This window comes from Mastomys coucha, unplaced genomic scaffold (genome assembly GCF_008632895.1).
Source record: "Mastomys coucha isolate ucsf_1 unplaced genomic scaffold, UCSF_Mcou_1 pScaffold20, whole genome shotgun sequence".
Classification (NCBI taxonomy): domain Eukaryota; kingdom Metazoa; phylum Chordata; class Mammalia; order Rodentia; family Muridae; genus Mastomys; species Mastomys coucha.
In genome coordinates this window covers 122158302-122177571 of record NW_022196903.1, presented here as the reverse complement: position 1 = coordinate 122177571, position 19270 = coordinate 122158302, and the positions used below count along the sequence as shown (strand labels likewise).

Genomic DNA, 19270 nt, shown 5'->3' with positions numbered 1-19270 from the left:
TGTCTGGGTCCCACAGTGGCCTCTGTCAAGGGAGAAACTTAGAGCCCTCAAGCAGCTGGTAGAAGAACCGCTGCTGCTACAACATCTCCGCCCCTCCCTCAGTCCATGGAATACCCCTGTGTTTGCTATTAAAAAAGAGTTCAGGAGGATGGAGATTATTACAAGGTCTAAGGGCAATTAACAAAACCATGCAAATCTGGGGCTCCCCACAAAGAGGGCTACCCCACATCTCAGCCATCCCTATCAATGTTCCCTGTTAGCAATAGATATAAAAGTCTGGTTTTTTTCCATCCCTCTCCACCCCCGAGACTGCAAATGCTCTGCATTCTCAGTACCCCCCATTAACAACTCTGGACCAGCCTCAAGCTATGAACTGACTGTTCTCCCACAGGGAATGACTGTTGTCCAACTATCTGTCAGGAGGCTGTAGCCACTGCATTAAAACCCTATATAGACAAAGGACTCAATGTCTATCATTACATGGACGATATTTTAGTGTGGGGGAACTCTTCTGCCTCCCCCTACCAACTTAAGGACCCTTTAGGATACCTTCCCTATCTGCTCTAAGGTTCAAAATAGCCCCTCACAAAATCCAACTTATTCCACCCATTTCATTTTTAGGAACAGAGATCTCCCTTACCTCAATACGTCCCCTCAAACCCACCCTTTCCTTCCCTCAAAAATTAATCCAATCACAAAAGAACAAACATGGTATGCACTCTCTGATAAGTGGTTATTAGCCCAGAAGTTTGGAATACAGGAAGACCAACTCACACTCCACAAGGAACTCAAGAAGAAGGAAGACCAAAAGGTGGACATTGCATTCCTTCTTAAAAGGGGGAGCCAAATACCCACGGAAGGAGTGGCAGAGATTAACTATGGAGCAGAGACTGAAGGAAGGGCAAGCCAGCCTAAATATAGCTATCTCCTGAGAGGCTCTGACAGTACCTGACTAACACAGATGTAGAGGCTCACAGCCATCTATTGAACTGAGTACAGGGTCCCCAATGAAGGAGTTAGAGAAAGGACCTATGGAGCTGAGGGGTTTGCAGCCCCTTAGGACGAACAACAATATGAGCTAAGTAGTACCCTCAGAGCTCCCAGGGTCTCAACCACCAACCAAGGACTGCACATGGAGGGTCTGATTGTTCTGGCAGCGTGTGTATAGTAGAGGATTGCAAATTCGATCATCAATAGGAGGAGAAGACCTCAGCCCTTTGAAGGTTCTGTGCCCCAGTGTAGGGTAATGCCAGGGCCAAAAAGTGGGAGAGGGTGGGGTGGCAGGCATGGGGAGGGGGGAGGCAACAGGGGTTTGTTTTTGTTGTTTTTGTTTGTTTCTTTGTTTCTTGGAGGGGAAACTGGGAAAGGAGAAATTTACATGTAAATAAAGAAAATATCTAAAAAAAAAAAAAAATTAACTCTTGCCTCCCTCCAGAGCTTTTTGGGCAATCTCAATTGGCTTTAGCCCTGGCTTCCCCTTCCTACAAGCACCCTTCAACCCCTCTTCAACCTCCTGAAAGGGGACAAAAGGCCCTCCTCCTGGAAAACACTATCTCTGGAGGCAATCCAAACTCTAAACTCTGTCAATACAGCCCTAAAGGATATGGCTCTTGCTAGGTATGACCCAGCAAAACCTATTCAACTCCTCATCTTTAACTTCTCCCCTACACTTGTGGGAGCCCTTTACCAACCTCAGGGAGTGCTAGAATGGCTCCACACTCCAATGGGTGGTGCACCCCGAATTTTAAATGAGGTGGATACACTTGCTAGCATGATTAAAAATGGCAGGGATAGAGCCATACAAACCCTAGGCAAGGAACCTGATATTCTTGTTACCCCCTTCTCCCTCTCTGACATTCAGTGGCTGATTAAAAATCACTCCCACTTTGCTATCAGCCTGATAGGATTCCCAGGACAAATTGACAACCATTACCCTGACAAAAAATGGCCCTTTGCCCTCCCTCTGTTGAGATGGCTGCCTCCTAAACTATTCTCAAAGGAGCCCATAGCGGGAGCCCCCTCAATATTTACTAATGTGGGAAAGAGGTGAGCTGCAGCAATAATATATTACTTCCCTGAAGATGCACCCCCTATCACCCAATTCAAAGAACTACCCAATCACTCCCCCCAATATAAAGAATTATATGCCATCTATCTAGTTCTAAAAGTCAAAGGCACCCTCAATCTCTTCTCAGACAGTGTATATGCTGTCAATTTGCTCCCTTGGTTGTCAAGATCCTTCATCAAACTAGACGCCAACCTGTGGAGCGCTGCTGCCACGCCTTAAAGATGGCGCCTGCCACTCTTCTGCTAAGGAGTAAACAAGTCTTTATTTGGCAAGAGGGTTGCACCTGCCAGTGGTCTGATCTTTCGTCATGAGACTATAGCCTATGATAGTACAAGATGTGGTATGGGCTCATGGGCAGTCCTACGAAGAATATTTAGACTACACTCACTGGCTATTCGGGGGCACACCCTTGACTCTGTAACTGAGAAACATTTCCTGAGTAAACTACTGCTAGAAGGAACTGGTATGCTAGTCTTTCTTCCCTGCTGGTCAGGGTGATTGGCGCGGCACACCAACCCACTTTCCCTTCTACTTATACAAGTCTCCACCCTCTTACAGAAAAGAGACTCCCCCATCTACATCCAGCATGTCTGATCTCACAGTCCCTTACCAGGTCCCATATCTGAGGGAAATGCACTTGCTGACCAAACTGCCTCAACGGGAATGTTCACAGCCTCCACTGAACAAGCAGATCAATTTCATTCATGCACACACACAAATATAAAAGGACTTCATGCCCGTTTCCCCCACATCCCTCTTGCTCAACTCCAAAGGGTTATAAAGACATGCTCCTCTTGTGCATCTCTTATTACCACCCCAGCTTTACAAATGATGGGTACCAATCCCCGAGGCCTTAAGTCCTTAAATCATGCTACTGCCTTTGCCCAGGACCATGCTACCAGCCCCTCCCTGCTCCCTTCCATTCTACCATGCTTGGCTCCGGCAGCTCTACTGGACCCAAGCTGTCAGAACAGCCCACTGCCCCACAATTCTTCAGTCTCAATCCCAAAGTAGCTGCTACACCCTATTAACTGTATGTTGCATGTAGTTTTAAAATCATGCTACCAGCCCCTCCCTGCTCCCTTCCGTTCTACCATGCTTGGCCCCGCCGGGATTGGCTGACACCAGCCACAACCAGGCATCTCTCTCAACCTGCCTCTGGTCTGGTAGGGGTCTCGTTACTGGCCCACTCCCAAGAATCCACACATAAAAGATATTCTGACAATTTTGTTGCCTTAACTTGACTGTTATCCCAATTGCTAGGCGCGAATATCTGCTGCCCAGAAATGTATGCTCTTACCAAACCACCATGCCATCTCTCCTTCTGTGCCAAACTCAGTGGGCTGTTCCAAACAGCCCCAGCCAAATATCTCTGGCAACCTGTCCACAGCAGAGCTGCATGCCCTGGCAGCCCCAAGATCCTACAAGATTGCTACATGCTCCTTGATCCAAAGCCTGGCAGAAAATGGCCTCTCCGTAGTTTCCGCTTTTTCTTCCTGGGAACAGGAAGTCCCTCCTGTATCTCCCAATGATTGGTTCCCAGCCTTCTTTATTGACAAATCAAGAGCCACTTAGGAAACTAGAGCTGAATATCAGAACCTCGCCTTACTACTGTGTGTATAAGGGAACATCTTTTGTTAGAAATTGTATGATGTGCCTTTAATCAGAGTAATCAAAGGTAAAGGCAAGGCAGGAAGATTTCTGTGAGTTCAAGACAAGCCTGGTCTACACAGTAAATTCCAGAACAGGCAGGACTATATAGAGAGACTCTATCTCAAAAAGCCAACACAAATAAATAAAAACATATTTTATTTTTAGATAAAAATTGAATTTGATAATCAAAAAAACCTAAGTAATTTAACAAGGGCTCAATTACAGCTTGCTACAAATCCATTTCTTCTCTGTTTTGATCCTGGCACCTCTGCCTCCTTTATTATTGAGGTAAGCACCTGCTTAAGTCTCCCTGGCACACTTAAAATCAATAAGAAATAGTTAAAAACTCATAATATGGATAACAACATTTGCCACCCATTATAATCTTTAATACAGTTACTCCACCTTTTCATATGGATAAGCAAAAATCAAAGGTCCATCACCAGGCTATCCTGCTTCAGCATTTGATGGCTTCACCTCCTGAGGCCTTTGCTTCATTACCACACATGTGTCACTCATGTACATGGAAGCACACACTACCAGGCTTAGCTGTGCATCATCAAGGTATAGAACCAGTGCTTGCTGCAACATTCATAAAACCACTGCCACGTCAGGCTTTGCTGAATACATTTTCAGCTTTCCAAATGTACTCATTAATACATAAACCCTTTCAAATATCTTATTGTAAATGACTACAATGAATTCCTTTGAATGATGGAAGTGATTGGGCTCCTGCACTATACCTCTCCAGTGAATGGGTAAAGCTCAGACTATCCCACTGAAACAGACACAGTGGAGCATGACTGTAATGCAAATCCTTGAGAAGAAGTGGAAGGTGGAGTTTGGAGGTCCAGGCCACCCTGGTCTACAGAGTAAACTCAGGGACAGTCATGGCTGCACAGAGAAACCTCATCTCAAAAAACCTAAAAACAAACAATAAAACATCCCACTGAGATGTTGCCCATCCAAGCAGGAGCTCTTTCTCTCTGATGATGAGACTTTTAGAGGAGGTTCCCAGGAACCCTGCAGCCTGTGTGTGTAAACAGGTGCAGTTGGGCAAAGAGTGGAATGATAAGTCTCACACTTGCACTGAGCAGTGATTTTGGGGGGAGTTAGAACCACAAGTGCCCATATGCAGTTCTTTCTACATTCTACATAGGGTGGTTATAGCAAGGAATCATTTTAATTGATAAAGGAATGGACAAGAGCTAGGCCAGAGGCCACCACCACACTAAGGTATAAGTGAAATCACAGCAAGGAAAGGGTTTCTACAATTGTGCCTAGTAAATGGACGGGCAGAAAAAGCAATTAGATTTGAGGGTATTTTCAGCTTGCAGGACAGAGAGCTTTAGATCTGAGGGCATATAGAGTCTGCTAGGGCCACACATCTAGTCTAAGGGTTTATTTTTCCCCCTTTCCAGTACATTGGCTTCACATACTCAGCCTTTCATGTCTCATAGCCACAACTGACAACCATCACAACACATGAACACAGTAGAAGGAAAAGCAGTGTGAAATATGCAAGCTGTTATACCCAGTGTTTTCTGTCTACCTCCCTCAGTACTCTGCACAGGCCAATCCAGTGGTCAGAAGCCCCAGCATATCTCTTCAGGAAAGCTTGTCATCAAGCACAGAAAGTAAAAACATGTGCCTATCAGTTGCAGGTGTCCCTATGCCCTAAGGCCTTCTTTAGGGATGGAAGCAGAGTGTAACTGAGGAGCATAGATTCTGGAGCTAGATTAGCTCTAAGTTCTTAGTGGACTCATTTGATGTCTACAACTCTACAGTATCAATATTTGAATGACAAAGCCCTACACTCCAAGTTTATGCCTGTCTCTTGAGTATATTATCAGTGGTGATCACTTGTATACAAAGTATCAATTGAGGATGGGAAACAATGCTAAAGGGCTAAATAATTAAAGATGTAAATAAGATCCCTTAACAATACTGTATTCCCCAATTAAGGTAATATAAATGTGATTTTGTTTACTATCATCTAGAATTAGTTGTTCTATTGTAATAGTCATTGTATCTTGCAATTTCCACCTGTGCCTGAAGCTAACCCTGTGCCACAGCTTTCCATACCCAAATCCCACCAGCAGAGAGCTGGTCTCCCAGGAATACTGACACCACCTGAAAGCAGAGGTAAGACCACCACTTATGCTCAAATATCTTCCCCAAGAGGAACCTGCCCAAGAGCAATCAGGACACAGGAACTGAGGAGTAGCCTGGGACAGGATCCTTCAGATTCCCATCTTCACCTGGAACTTACCCTGTGCCACAGCTCTCCATACCCAAATCCTGACAGGAGAGAGCTGGTCTCCCAGAAGTGCTGACACACAGGCTTAGAGGAGGGGCAAACAACAGTCAGAGACAGCAAGACCAGCTGAGACTACAGGTAAGCAGATGACAAGAAACAAGTGCAAAAGCATAAGCAACAGAAACAAAGGTTACTTGGCATCATCAGAACCCAGTTCTCCCATAACAGAAAGCCCTAGATACCCCAAAACACCAGAAAAGCAAGACTCTGATTTAAAATCACATCTAATGATGATTATAGAGGACTTTAAGAAGAACATAAATAACTCTCTTAAAGAAACACAGGAGAATACAGGTAAACAGGTAGAAGCCCTCAAAGAAGAAATACAAAAATCCCTTAAAGAATTACAGGAAAACACAACCAAACAGGTGAAAGAATTGTACAAAACCACCCAGAATCTAAAAATGGAAATAGAAACAATAAAGAAATCACAAAGGGAGACAACCCCAAAGATTAAAAAGCCTAGCAAAGACATCAGGAGTCATAGATGCAAGCATCAACAAAAGAATACATGAAATAGAAGAGAGAATCTCAGGGGCAAAAGATACCATAGAAAACATTGACACAACAGTCAAAGAAAATGAAAAATGCCAAAAATTCCTAACCCAAAACATCCAGGAAATCCAGAACAAAATGAGAAGATCAAACCTAAGGATAATAGGTATAGAAGAGAGTAAAGACTCCCAACTTAAAGGGCCAGTAAACATCTTCAACAAAATTATAGAAGAAAACTTCCCTAACCTAAAGAAAGAGATGCACATGAACATACAAGAATCCTACAGAATTCCAAATAGATTGGACCAGAAAAGAAATTCCTCCTGTCACATAATAATCAAACACCAAATGTATAAAACAAATTAAGAATATTAAAAGCAGTAAGGGAAAAAGGTCATATAACATAACATATAAAGGTAGACCTATCAGAATTACACCAAAACTTCTCAGCAGAGACTGTGAAAGTTAGAAGCTGAATTAGAAGTATAAAGTCAGGTTTATTGGGGGCAGCTATTGCCACATGGACAGAGAGACAGGGTTGGGAAGGGAAGAGAGAGAGAAGGAGAGTGAAAAAGACTAAGACAGGTAGACTCCATGACAGGCTTCAAACTGGCAGTATAGGAGACTAGGTCTAAATTCCTGTTTCCCAGAACTGGGCAAGTCAGTTACTGGAAAAGACACAGGCCATGGACAAGCAATCAGAAGCTACCCTGCCACCTGGCTTGAGGCAAAAGCAGTGAGTCAGCAAGTTTCCAGCCTTCCCCAGCAAGTGTCCAACTGTCCTTGCCAATACCCAATACAGAACATATGTATACCTTTAAGAGTAGTTAGAAACCAAATGAAACAGCTACACAAATCTTATAAATTTAGATCAATCAAAGAATTTAGAACTTAAGCTTCTGAACATCTTTTTTAAAAAACAGCTTTTCAGCAGGGCAACTTAGATCAGCCTTTGCTGTGTACACTGAGTTCTCATGCCTTTTGTATAACTCAGAAATCTGCCTGTCTCTGCCTCCCATGTGCTGGGATTAAAGGCATGCGCCACCACCACCGGACAGTTGTGGTGTCTTCTCACCTGCTTCTAGAAAGACAGAGTTCTATCTTTATGGAACTGCTTCCTGAGGGATTTCTCAATCTTCTCCTCAATCTTCTGCAATCTCTCCAGCCCTTCCACAACTGGAACATGCAATTATGCACTGAATTCCCATCTCTTCACTGCTGCAGTGTGGGCAGTTTTCTGCACTGCTGCTGGTGAGGCATCTAGGCATGAACCAGACTGCCCCAAAATACCAAGATTACTCGCCAATAACTGATAGACTTATCAGCGGGGCCCGTGGCACCCTAGCAAAAGCCAAGTTCTTGCCTAATAAAACAAAAATTAACACAAGAAAAAGAAAAGAGAATAAGAGATAACTTACCTGGCCAAAGCCACCATATCTGGCCGAACTGTCATCTCAGGGCTCTGTCCGGAGGCAGCGAGGCTGCTGAGCTTGGTCAGGGCAGCGAACCCACGTTGTGGGCGTCGCCATGTTGACCACATGTAACACAAGATAAGACAAAAACGCAAGACAAAAGACCCGCATTCACTCATCAAGACAGGACAAATAAACAAATTTATATGCAACATGTAACATAAAGAACAAAGACCAGGATTTTCTCCTGAATAAACCACAGAGAAAGCGGAGCGGTGAACCTTGGTACAGCCCGCAGCCAGCACCGCACGCCCCACCTCTCCACCTCCACGGAGGTATTTTGGCCTCCCTCAGAGTCTGTACTTGAATCTGAGGAGGTGTTTCAATCCCTTTCGTTCTCTATACACGGAGCCTACTGAGGAATTGTCTGTCTCCGTTATCTCAGAGCTAGTCAAACTTCCATTACCATCCCCCAAAGGCGGAGGGGAAATCCATAAGTCCTTCTAGCCAAGGACAAGTCCTTCTATCTTTTCTGACAAGTCCATCAGTGCTTTCTTCTCAGCCCTGAACCCCTTCATTCTGAGTAGCTTGTCTGCCTTTTGAACAGCTACTTTTGAAATCTTCGACCCCATTTCTCACTGTCAAATCCCTAGGTGAATCACACACAGGGTCAGTACTGATCCAACCTAGACCCGCACCCTTCCCCCACGGACTTCTTCAATATGGCCAGCACTGGCATCAATTACCTACCATGTGGAAGATGTACATCCTTTTCCTTCTTTCCTTTTTGAGGCAGAGCTCTGCGACAGTATGTCCTCTATCTATTTCCTCCGCGTCTGAGCCGCACGCCCGGGCGCCATCTGAGTGGATCCAGCCTGCAGTTCCACTCCGGTCTGTGGGTTTCTTCAGACCAGAAGTCAGACAGGACCTGCAAAATGAAACGGTCGGAGAACAAAGAGGCAGACACCAAGTAGAGTTCTATCAAGGCGTCTCTTTACTTGGGAGTGTTTTGAGCTTATATAGGCAGGTAAGAACTGAAACCTCCAGAAATAAAATATTTGCTCTTGAGCCTTGGTGTAACATGATTGGGTAGAGGGAAAAGGAGGGAAAGGGGAGTGCAGGATTCAATACCAAAGATTAATGCAAAGACAGGGCAGGTTACCTTGCGTCTCTTAAGTCCTCCCTCTGCTAGTAACTTTAGCAGCCAATCTTGGGCTCTTTGAGATCTGGGTTGTCTATGCTAATTTGTTAATACTGTGACCTCATTACTATCAATTGAATAGTTCCCTGTCTCTGTTTCATGTAATAATAAAACTTATTAATAATGCATGGTCCAAAAGTGAGGAGGAGTGAAATGATAATTAGAAGTCCCAAGAGGGTGAAGATGAGAATTATTAACAAGGGGGAAGAATTGAAGATGGAGTGGTACCAACTTTTGGAATTTTCTTGTTCCCTTTGACATCTATCTATACTATCCCTGACTTTGGCTAATGATTCCCTAGTAACTCCAGAATGGTTGACATAGAAACAACACTCCACACAAAGTGGCACATATCCCTTCCTGTTGTAGAAACACTAAGTCTAATCCCCGTCTAGTCTACAGCACTATCTCAGCCAGAGAGTCCACATTACTCTCCAAGTATGAGATGGACTTTTCTAGGCATTGAATAACTTCATCTATGTCTGCCTTTAAGCTATCATAATTCTTTTCCTGTAATGTCAATGCAACTATCCCAGTGCCAGCTCCAGCTAGTCCTGCACCTAGGATTATGGCTAAGGTTAAGGAAATAGGTTCCCATTTCTGCCTCATGAGGTCTTTTTCAACATGCCCTATGAGAGTTCTCAGCACTGTCTCTTCTGAATAATAGGTTATACAGGGTACTAACTGGACTAGTATATAGAACTCTTTGGGAGTAGAGGAATTAAGGACCTCTCCATGCACACACAGAGTCAGTCCCATTGAACAAGCCCACCATACTTGCCCCAGGGGAATAGTCCATTTGGAATGAATGGTGGGAATGGTCTGATTGCAGAGGTGTTGGTGCGATAGAGGATGCTTCCCCAGGCAGATACCTTGCCCTGATACAGTCTGCAGGGTTAAAGCTGTACCTTCTTGCAGCCATCTATAGACATTATCTCTTTTAGACACATTGTATCCAACTATTAACCCAGTGCCTTCATAAAAGGGGAGATCTAGCATTATGACATAATTGATAAGAGGTGTTAAGTTCTGTCTGGGAGACATTCAGAATTTGAAAGGTCTTTAACACCCTTGACCAGAGGGGATCCACTGGTTCTGTGTGTTTCAGTAAAAGTTCTAGAACTGAGCATCCTTGTGATTGAGTGGCTGGGGATAAAGTAGTGACTAGTCTGGGAGATGGTCTTAACACAGGTTTAGGGTTTGTCAAAAACTGATTTGGTCCTAGAGCTGTTGGCATCAGGACCTCTGAAACCTGTGACATCACATAGGTGGGCCTCACATACCTGTTGCCAAGGCAACAGCCACCATATTCCCAGAATCCATTGGGCTCACCTCCTACCTTTATCTGGGACCATGTCACCATCCATATATATAAGAGGAATGCCCCTCCCCCCTCTCTCTCTCTCTCTCACCCCCTCTCTTTCTCTCTCTGTCCCAATTCTGTTTCTGATGCCACTTCATCCCTCTCTTTCCCAATAAAACTCTTATACATGGGACTGTTTTGGGCCTAGAGTGTGCTATGTTCAGATGCGAGCTGCTATTCCAACACATCATTTGGTGCCAAAACCCAGGAACTCAGTGATTCTATCAACAGCAACTGTGGAGCGCCACAGCAGTCACCAGTGGAGGTGGCAAGATCATGGCCACATGGACTGGCACCAAATGCCCCCAAGCAAGCCAGAACTTACCTAGGCCTGTTGCAACTTCTGCCCTGCATGTTGTGTGTACCAGCTCGAGGCATTCCAGCCCCCTCAGCTGGTTGCTACAAGAATCAAAGTAGTCCAGCACATGAGCTTCTGCTGCTGCTGCCATTGCTGCAAGACATATGAACTTCTACCATGTGAGCTGTGCCACCCTGGTCCATCTTGCAGAGATAGCTTCTACCGGCCCACACCTATGCAATCAGTTCCACATTTATATTTACCAGTTTGCTAGAATTCTCACATAGACACCAGCATATTAATTGGTAGCATCGGTCAACAAGAGGGCCTCTAGTTCCCAGATAAGGCTTGGTCAGTTTTTTCTGGGGACTAAGTAGTTGGCATTTTACAGCTTTGCCTCCCAGCTGACATATAAGTTAGGACATCAAACCTTTGGGTGACCATTACCTTGAAACCAGCTCTCATTCCCTTCTTCCCTCCTGACTCTTACAGTTGTTTAAAATAAAAACTCCCTGGATCTGGGGTAGAACTCATTCTACAGTAAGTCCAGGGCTTACTGAGTAGCCTCTAGGGGGCCTTCATGACAACTTGATCATGATCAACTCAATCAGCCTGGCTGATTTCTTTTTGGTTGCTGGACTGTTCTTGGGAAGCCAATATGAAAAATCCAATAACCACTCAATGGCTGCTGCTATGTCTTCGAACATACCTCCAGGCACTCCACTGGGAGTAACCTCTTTGGCTATCCCTTTACGTTCATCAACATACAGATGAACTCACTTAATAATATCTGGTAGCCCCAAAAGAGGGGGTGACGGCAGGGTCTGCTTTACTCTCTCAAAAGCCTTTTGGTATTCCTGAATCCAAACAAAGTTCTTGGCTTCCTTTGTGCCTTCATATAAGGGTTTTGTTATTTCTGCAAAGTCTGGAATCCATAGTTTGCAAAAGCCTGTGGACCCCAAGAACTTGCTTACCTGTCTTGGGCTTTGGGGGGCATGATAGGGATGTTTAGGACAGTCTCTTTTTTTATCACTGTAGAAACTCATCACAAGCCCTCTTTCAGAATATGACTGAGACAAATGACATCAGTCTTAGAGAGTTGTACTTTTTTTGGCAGATACCAAATATCTCATGTTCCCCAGAGCCTGTAGAAGATTCTGGGTCCCTTTCTTGCAACACTCTTTAGTTTCTGCTGCAAGTAACAGGTCATCTATATAATGAAGAAGGGTTATGTTTGGGTTCTCACCCGGTATTCACCCAAGTTCTCATGTAAAGCTTCATCAAAAATAGTTGGTAAATTCTTGCAATCTTGAGGAAGGCAGGTCCAGGTGAGTTGCCCATTAATGCCTCTTTGGGGATCATACCATTCAAAGGCAAAATATTTTTGGCTATTGGGAGCCAAGGGTAAGCTGAAGAAAGCATCTTTTAGGTCAAGGACAGAATATCATTTCTGATCTGATGGCTATGAGCTCAGTAAGGTATAAGGATTAGGTACTTTAGGGTGCATGTCCATTACTCTGCTGTGAACTTCCCAGAGGTCATGTATGGGTGGTAGTCATTGGACTATGGCCTCATCACAGGCAATAATGGAGAGTTCCAGACTGATTGACATGGCCTGAGGACTCCCAGGGCCAGCAGTTTTCTGATATGGGGTGATGATCCCCTTCTGAGCCTCTTGAGACATGGGATATTGGCAGACTAGTACTGGGCCTGCCCCTGATTTAAACTCTACAAACATAGGGAGTTGATGTTTTGCCAAGCCCATGCCTCCAGTTTCTGCTCATGCCTGTGGAAACTTTGTTAATCAAACATCCAAATCTTGCTTGGGGGTGGCTGGTGATGGTATAGTCTATACTCAGTCTCAGAGGCCAAATCAAGTGTCAGCACCTGGATCAGATCACTATTCTGATTTATTAATCAGACTTCTCCAGGTTTAAAATGAATTTGGGTCCTCCTTTTAGCTAGGAGTTCTCTACCAGTAAGAGGTAGGGGCCTTCAGGAATGACTATAAATGGATGGGTTACCTGTCCCATTCCCAAGTCCACTGTTCTTCGGGTAGTCCATGAAAATTGTCTGGTGCCTGTGGCTCCTTGGACTCAGGATTTCTTAGTAGAAAGCAGCCCTTCAGGCTTTATGAGCCCTGAACTTTGAGCTCCAGTATCCACCAGGAATTCTAGAAGCTTCCCCTCCACTCTAAGCTTTACCCTGGGCTTGTGAGGGGGTCTGAGCCCCGTTTCATTCAATCTTCTTCCTCGGTGACCATAGTCTTTGGCTTCCTCTTTGGACATTCTCTAGCCCAGTGCCCTTTCTCCTTACAACAAGCATTGGTTCTTATCTAATATTGGTCAACAACCTCCCTTAGGTTCTTTTGCTTCAGCAGTACTCTAGAGCTGGCACTTCCTCTCTCTCTCTAGTCTGGGTTACTATTGGCCAGAAGGACTTTGGCCAGATCTCTGTTTAATATCATCCCTGTCTTAATCTTATTCTCATCTTTAGTTTCCCTATTATTCTCTGCAACCTCTACTAAATCTCTCAATGACTTCTCCCCTAGTCTTTCTAACTTCTGTAACTTCTTTCTAATATCTGGTGCTGACTAATTTATAAATGCCACCAACACCATGTTAGAATTCTCTGCCTCCTTAGGGTCTAGGCGCATATAATTGTGGAAAGTGGCCATAATCAACTTGAGAAACTACTGGGCCTTCATTATCCTTCTGCCTGACATCATAAACCCTAGCCAAGTTTGTGGGTCACTGAGTGGCTCCCCTGAGACCTGCCATTACAGACTGGTGATAGACTCAGAGACGTTTCCTACCTTCATCAGTGTTGTAGTCCCAAGCTGGTCTCCTGAGGGGAAATCTATCATCTATGTCAGCAGAGTTCTGTGCTGGAGTGTCGTTATCCCTCAAAACGTTCTTTCTTGCCTCCAAAGTGATGCTTTCCTTTTCCTTGGTGGTAAAGAGGATCTGCAAGAGCAGCGGACAATTATTCCAAGTGGGCTGATAGGTAAAAAGGATGGTGTCTAAAAGACAAATGATCTCTCTAGGATTATCAGAGAACCTGGCATTCTCTCTCCTCCAATTATAAAGATTAGCAGTAGTGAAGGGCCAGTAATAGTGGGGTTGATTCCCTTGTTGGTCAACTAGCCTCATCACCCTAGGGGTAAAACAGTGGAATCTGCCTCTGGCTCTACACCTTCGGGAGGCACCACATGCCTGCTTCATGTTCCCTGTGCCAGACCACCTTCCATTCCTGAAGTTAACACTACTGTGGTTGGTGGTCATGCCAGCACTTCCTTTGTAGTTCCTCTCTGGAAAGTGCAGGTGGTACTGGGGTGGGCACCAATGGGAGTACAGATGGTACTGGAATGGGCATCTGCAGAAGTGCAGGTTGGACTGAAGCTTGAGTGTAAAGTGGTAGAAATAGGACCTCCTTAAGTGTGTTATCCCCTAAAGTGGAGTAAAGAGGTCTAAGGACTTCCTGTTTTCATTTTTCTGCCACCAGGTCCTACACTGTTCTAGGTGATAAAGAAGCATTAGCAAGAAAGAAAAGGTAGGATTTAATATGCAGTGGTTAAAAATCCTTCCAAACTTCTGTATAGGGGACTTGATCTGTGTGTCCTTGTGCTTTTTGGAACTCTCTGTCTTCTACCGCTAACACTATGGGGAGGTAAAAGGTCCCCTCAGGCAGCCATCAACTCCAAAGGCTGGCCACTCTGACCTGCAGTACGTGGACATTTTTCCCCTCCTCATATTCATGGGGAGATTGCAAGCTCTAGTTCTAACAACCTTAAAGCTAAAACAATGTTGAAGGAGTGAGAATCAACCTGTCCCATATCATCCATCAAAGTCCAATACAACCTGAAACCAATCACCACAAGGAACACGGTAGACACACACACACAGTAGCCACATCTCTACTGGAAACAGAAATAGACCCAAACACTAGGTCTTGCAGACTCTTGGTAAGTGGAGGCCTTGGTAAGTGGAGGTGACATGGGGAGGAAAGCTGCTCTTCCTCAATCACAAATTCCTTTCCCCAACAAGTAAGCAACAAACACTAAGAATCAAGGATATTTCCCTGATCCCTGAGGTGGAAACTTTCCAGCATATCTGCTCTTAGTCGCCCTCTGAGGCTTATTCAGACACCTCAAGGCTTTCCCAATGCCAAAAGTAAGAGCAGAAAAGACAGACACAGTACAGAAATACTGACAATCACCACTCACCCACTGGCACTAGACTCTCAGGATTGCAGATTCAGGGGATCTTCTGGGGAATCCCAGATGAGCACCCAGAATGTTATGCCCAGTTTGCAGGAACCCTGGGAGTTCACCAGAAATCACAAAATTGATGCAAACACAGAGTCTTCATTATATGAATCCAGACCCTGATAGCAGTCTTCCTTGCTCCACAGGTTATGAATGCAACACTCACATCTAGGAGTTTGGGGTATATATTGGAGAATTCATAAGCTGAGGCTCTTGAATTGTGGCAATGCATGATTGGGTAGAGAATAAAGGAGGGCCCTCCTTTATAACCAATAATGTTTGTTCAGACAGTGAAACAAAATCATGCAGCTGGAGACGGATATTTTTGACATGGGAAGAAATAACTCATTCCACCATCAGAGGCTAGTGTATTTTTACAAACTTCTCACCGCTGTCTGGAAACACTTAATTGTCTCTTTCCTGTAGCTTAAGAATGGAAGTCTTAACACTTCAAGGACACTAATTTCTACCTTCTTCAAAGGCAGGAGCCATCTGCATGGAGTGGGGAAGGGTGGAGGTTGGAGGTGAAGTGCTGCCTGTTAGATTTTAACAGGAAGGGAGTGCAAGTTTCAGCTCCAGGGAGTAAATGCTGGAGGCTAGGACTGGCTGCCTTTTGTTTGTCCTCTTCAAAGGCAGGATACATCTGGGGGTGGAGGGCAGGGGCAGGGCGGAGTGCTGGATGCTTAGTTTGGCACAGGGACAAAAGTGCAGGATTGGATGCCATGAATTAACACAGAGATAGGGGCAAGTTACCTCTCTTCAGTATATTGTAAGTAAAATAGTCAGAACTGCTAAGTGCTGTATTATTTGACAAAGCAAACAGCTTTTAATTGTAAAGAAAGTGTTTGTTTGTTTGTTTGTTTTGTAAATAGAGTCCCATTGTGTAACTGTTGCTGGCCTCAGACTTCCTTGATAAGTAAATTACAATACTCATGTCACAGTATGCTAAAGTATAACTTAAAAAAAATAGCAGAACACCTGTAGGAGGCAGTTGTCCCTCTACCTTCATTCCCTGAGGACTCCACAGGTCCTCATGAGACCACCCTTCCTCCCTCAAAATATAGACAAAAGATAAAATAGATCCCAGAGATCTCTTTTAGATGGAATATGGGAAGCAAGGTAGAGGACACCCCATCCTATGGAAATGATTACAATGGAGTCCTTGCCCAGACACTGGGAGCCTGGAAGCCCAATGGCCTATCTGTCCAAAAGAACTGATCTTCTTTCTGCTAGTTGGCAGTCTTGTTTGCAGGCACTTGCTACATGAAGGAAAAAAAGAAAGAAAGAAAGAAAGAAAGAAAGAAAGAAAGAAAGAAAGAAACAAAGAAAGAAACAAAGAAAGAAACAAAGAAAGAAACAAAGAAAGAAACAAAGAAAGAAACAAAGAAACAAAGAAACAAAGACAGGGAGAAGGAGGGAGGAAGGAGTGAAGGAACAAAGGAACAAAGGAACAAAGGAAGAGAGAGAGAGACTAAGGTTGGAAGTCTCTGCTTCATGGATCCATTTTATGGCATCTGGAAAGGGGAGTACTTATGGCTACAGCAGGGGAGCAGTGAGAGTGTCTGCAACAGACAATGGGGAAACTGGGGTAGGGTAAGGGTTCTTCATACACTTTTAGAACTATTGTTTTAGTCTTATGTATTTTACATGTAAGAATGCTTTGCCTGCCTGTATGTATGTATGTATGTACGTATATTCCATGCATGCCTAATATTAGAAGAGGCTAGAAAAGTATGTTGGATCCCTGGAATAAGAGTTAGGGGTGGTTTGTGAGCCACCACATAGGTGCTGGGAATGAAACCCCAGTCCTCTGCAAGAGCAATAAATGCTCTCAATGGTTGAGCCAACTCTCTAGCCCCTGTATAACTTGATGAAGAATGCAAGATTATATGTTTTCAAAATTCATGGAAATGTATACCAGATGAATTAATTTTACTCTGTGCAAATTACAGTTTTTACAAAGTTTCCACTGACTTTAACCATTGCATTTTGCTCATTTTCACACAACTAAAATACCAGGAAGCTTCAATTACATTAACAACCAGGAAAAAGGATAGGTAGCATTGGAAGGCTTTAAGCCCTAAACTGTGGCCTTAGGAATTTGGATCCACACAGAACTGCCAACCTTCATTCTTTCTAGTTATAATAAATATAAAAAGATAGCATCATAAATTTTCAATGTGTTCATTTCCAGCTCCAGCACTTCTCAGTCCTGTGTTGCTGTGAGCATTCGAGTTTCCCCTGGGAGCACTCCTCAGATCTCCTCACACACCCTACAGAAAGTAAATCTTGGGAGATTTCTAAACCCCTTCATATTTTAAAGGAGTGGTTTCATTGTGATTTCTAGTTCTGCATCATGTTTTTAAAAATCTTTCCAAATCCAAAAAAAGAGTGTAAACTCCTATCTGCTTCTAGCTATCTCCTGTACAACTGATGAACAATGTTGGGCTTTCAATGCCTGACTAATTTGTCTCAGCATGTCACCCAGGTCCACCCATGTTGTCACAAAAGATGTTACCCAATCCTATCTTACTAATGCATAGTATTTATTCTATTATATATGGGAGTGTGTATCACAATTTTTCAACACTCATCCACTAATGGATGCGGATGTATGTTTGGTTGGAACCTCCGACTTGACCCCCGCACCTCCCACCACCCCAGCCCTGGCACCAAAAGCCCAGTTCAGCATTCATGGCAGCTGTAGCAACTTCCTTCCCCTAGGTGACCACACTGGGGCTCAAGCCCTGCTTGTGACAGACACATCCTTTTCCTTCACTTACAATTTATAAAAACCTTCCCTGTCACAGCCTGGGCAGGACTTCAGTCTTGTCCCCTGAGATTGGCAAACTTGCTCTGGAACTGTTCTGAAATAAATGTGCTTTTCTATTTTTAACTCTGCTTCAGTTAGTTTTGTTAAGTCAGCAGAGAAACCTATTATTGTGTTCCATGTGCTGGCTATTATAAGCATACAAGCAAGTAAAAATATCTCTTACCAGGGGGTGGGAGAGTAGAGTCAGAGTAGACAATATTTTCTTTAAAGTGGTCTCACATCTGGTGTTCAGAGATACAGTAGGATGAATACTGCCCACAACAACATACCATAATTCTAAAACTAGGCCACGGGATTTTGAATACAGGCACCATAATGAAACAAAAAGCATGTTTGTTAATTTTAATGTGTCAATCAACAAACCACACCCTACTCTGCCCTTGAACTGTTTGGACTTGCTCACCAGCAGGAGGGGAGGGGGTGGCTGCCACTGTCAGCAGAAAAGACGTTCAAGGGCCTTTGTTTCAAGCAGCCAAGTTTTGTTCTCAGGTCCAGAAGGTGATGAAAAAGATGTCATTCTAGAACCTCACTCGCCATCTCATTGCTTAGTCCTGAATGCTCTTAAGGCCCTCTGCTGTTCATCTAGCCTCTAAACCCTCAGAAGCACCTGGCTTATCTGAGAAACAGTAGTATTACTCACAAGCTTTCTCTCTGGGTATTAGTCAGAGGAGGTGAAAATGTTAGAGAGGCTGAGGTGGCTTCTAGAGCCCGGTGTGCAGACAGCAGATATAGCAACTTTCACCAAATTCAGTTGCATTATGGACCTTGGCCACTGCTGGGAGGACCTGGCTGCCATTTTTAGCCTGGAAAAACAGAAAAGCCTGAAGAACGAAGGAAATCTTTACTTTTGTAAGTTTTCCCAACAAAACTAGTGTTCTGGCTTACTGTGGGGAATATGAGACTGGTGGAACTTGGCCATAATTCACAGTCAGAGGCAGCAAACAGAAAACAGCTGCTCATCTGCCCCAAGGAAGGTCTGTTTTATATCCTGTTTAAGGGCCCAAAATAGGTGTGGAGGAGGGTACTTAGGAGTAAACTGGGTAGGCCTGAGAGTATCTGTAAGACTTGTTGAAAGTTGAAAGTTAACACCTACAACACCCACCACTGCTCTAGTTTAATTATAGTGAGTGAGCACAGTAAATCCCAGCCTCAAGGCTTGTTGGGAGCAAGTTGTTTAAAGTACTTCCCCTAAGTTAGTGGAGTGCAAATTCCACATGCCCTGGAAGTGTGTATAACAAGTTCTATGTTGGTTGCACTTCCCCCAAAAACATTTACCAACATAGGCCATACTAGAAAAATACAAAGCACATTCCTACCCCACCGCAGAGCTCCCGCCCTGCACCCCACCCCCCACACCCCC

General features: G+C 44.2%; 1 protein-coding gene across 6 annotated transcripts in view; it reads right to left on the bottom strand.

Moving 5' to 3' along the window:
- LOC116099664 (C-type lectin domain family 2 member F-like) overlaps positions 1-15291 on the bottom strand; it is a 28113-nt gene extending 12822 nt beyond the window's left edge. Inside the window, exons 1-4 of one of the 6 annotated variants that reach the window (XM_031383582.1) lie at positions 15036-15286; positions 13626-13776; positions 10838-10963; positions 7955-8876 (exon numbers count right to left, since the gene is read on the bottom strand). The gene's annotated coding sequence lies outside the window, so the exon portion shown is untranslated. Of the gene's footprint in view, positions 1-3368; positions 3694-7611; positions 7872-7954; positions 8877-10021; positions 10773-10837; positions 10964-13625; positions 13777-15035 lie in introns of those variants that run through there. The other 5 variants (XM_031383587.1, XM_031383581.1, XM_031383584.1 and 2 more) reach the window with 5 other exon arrangements.
- Positions 15292-19270: the final 3979 nt, after the last annotated feature.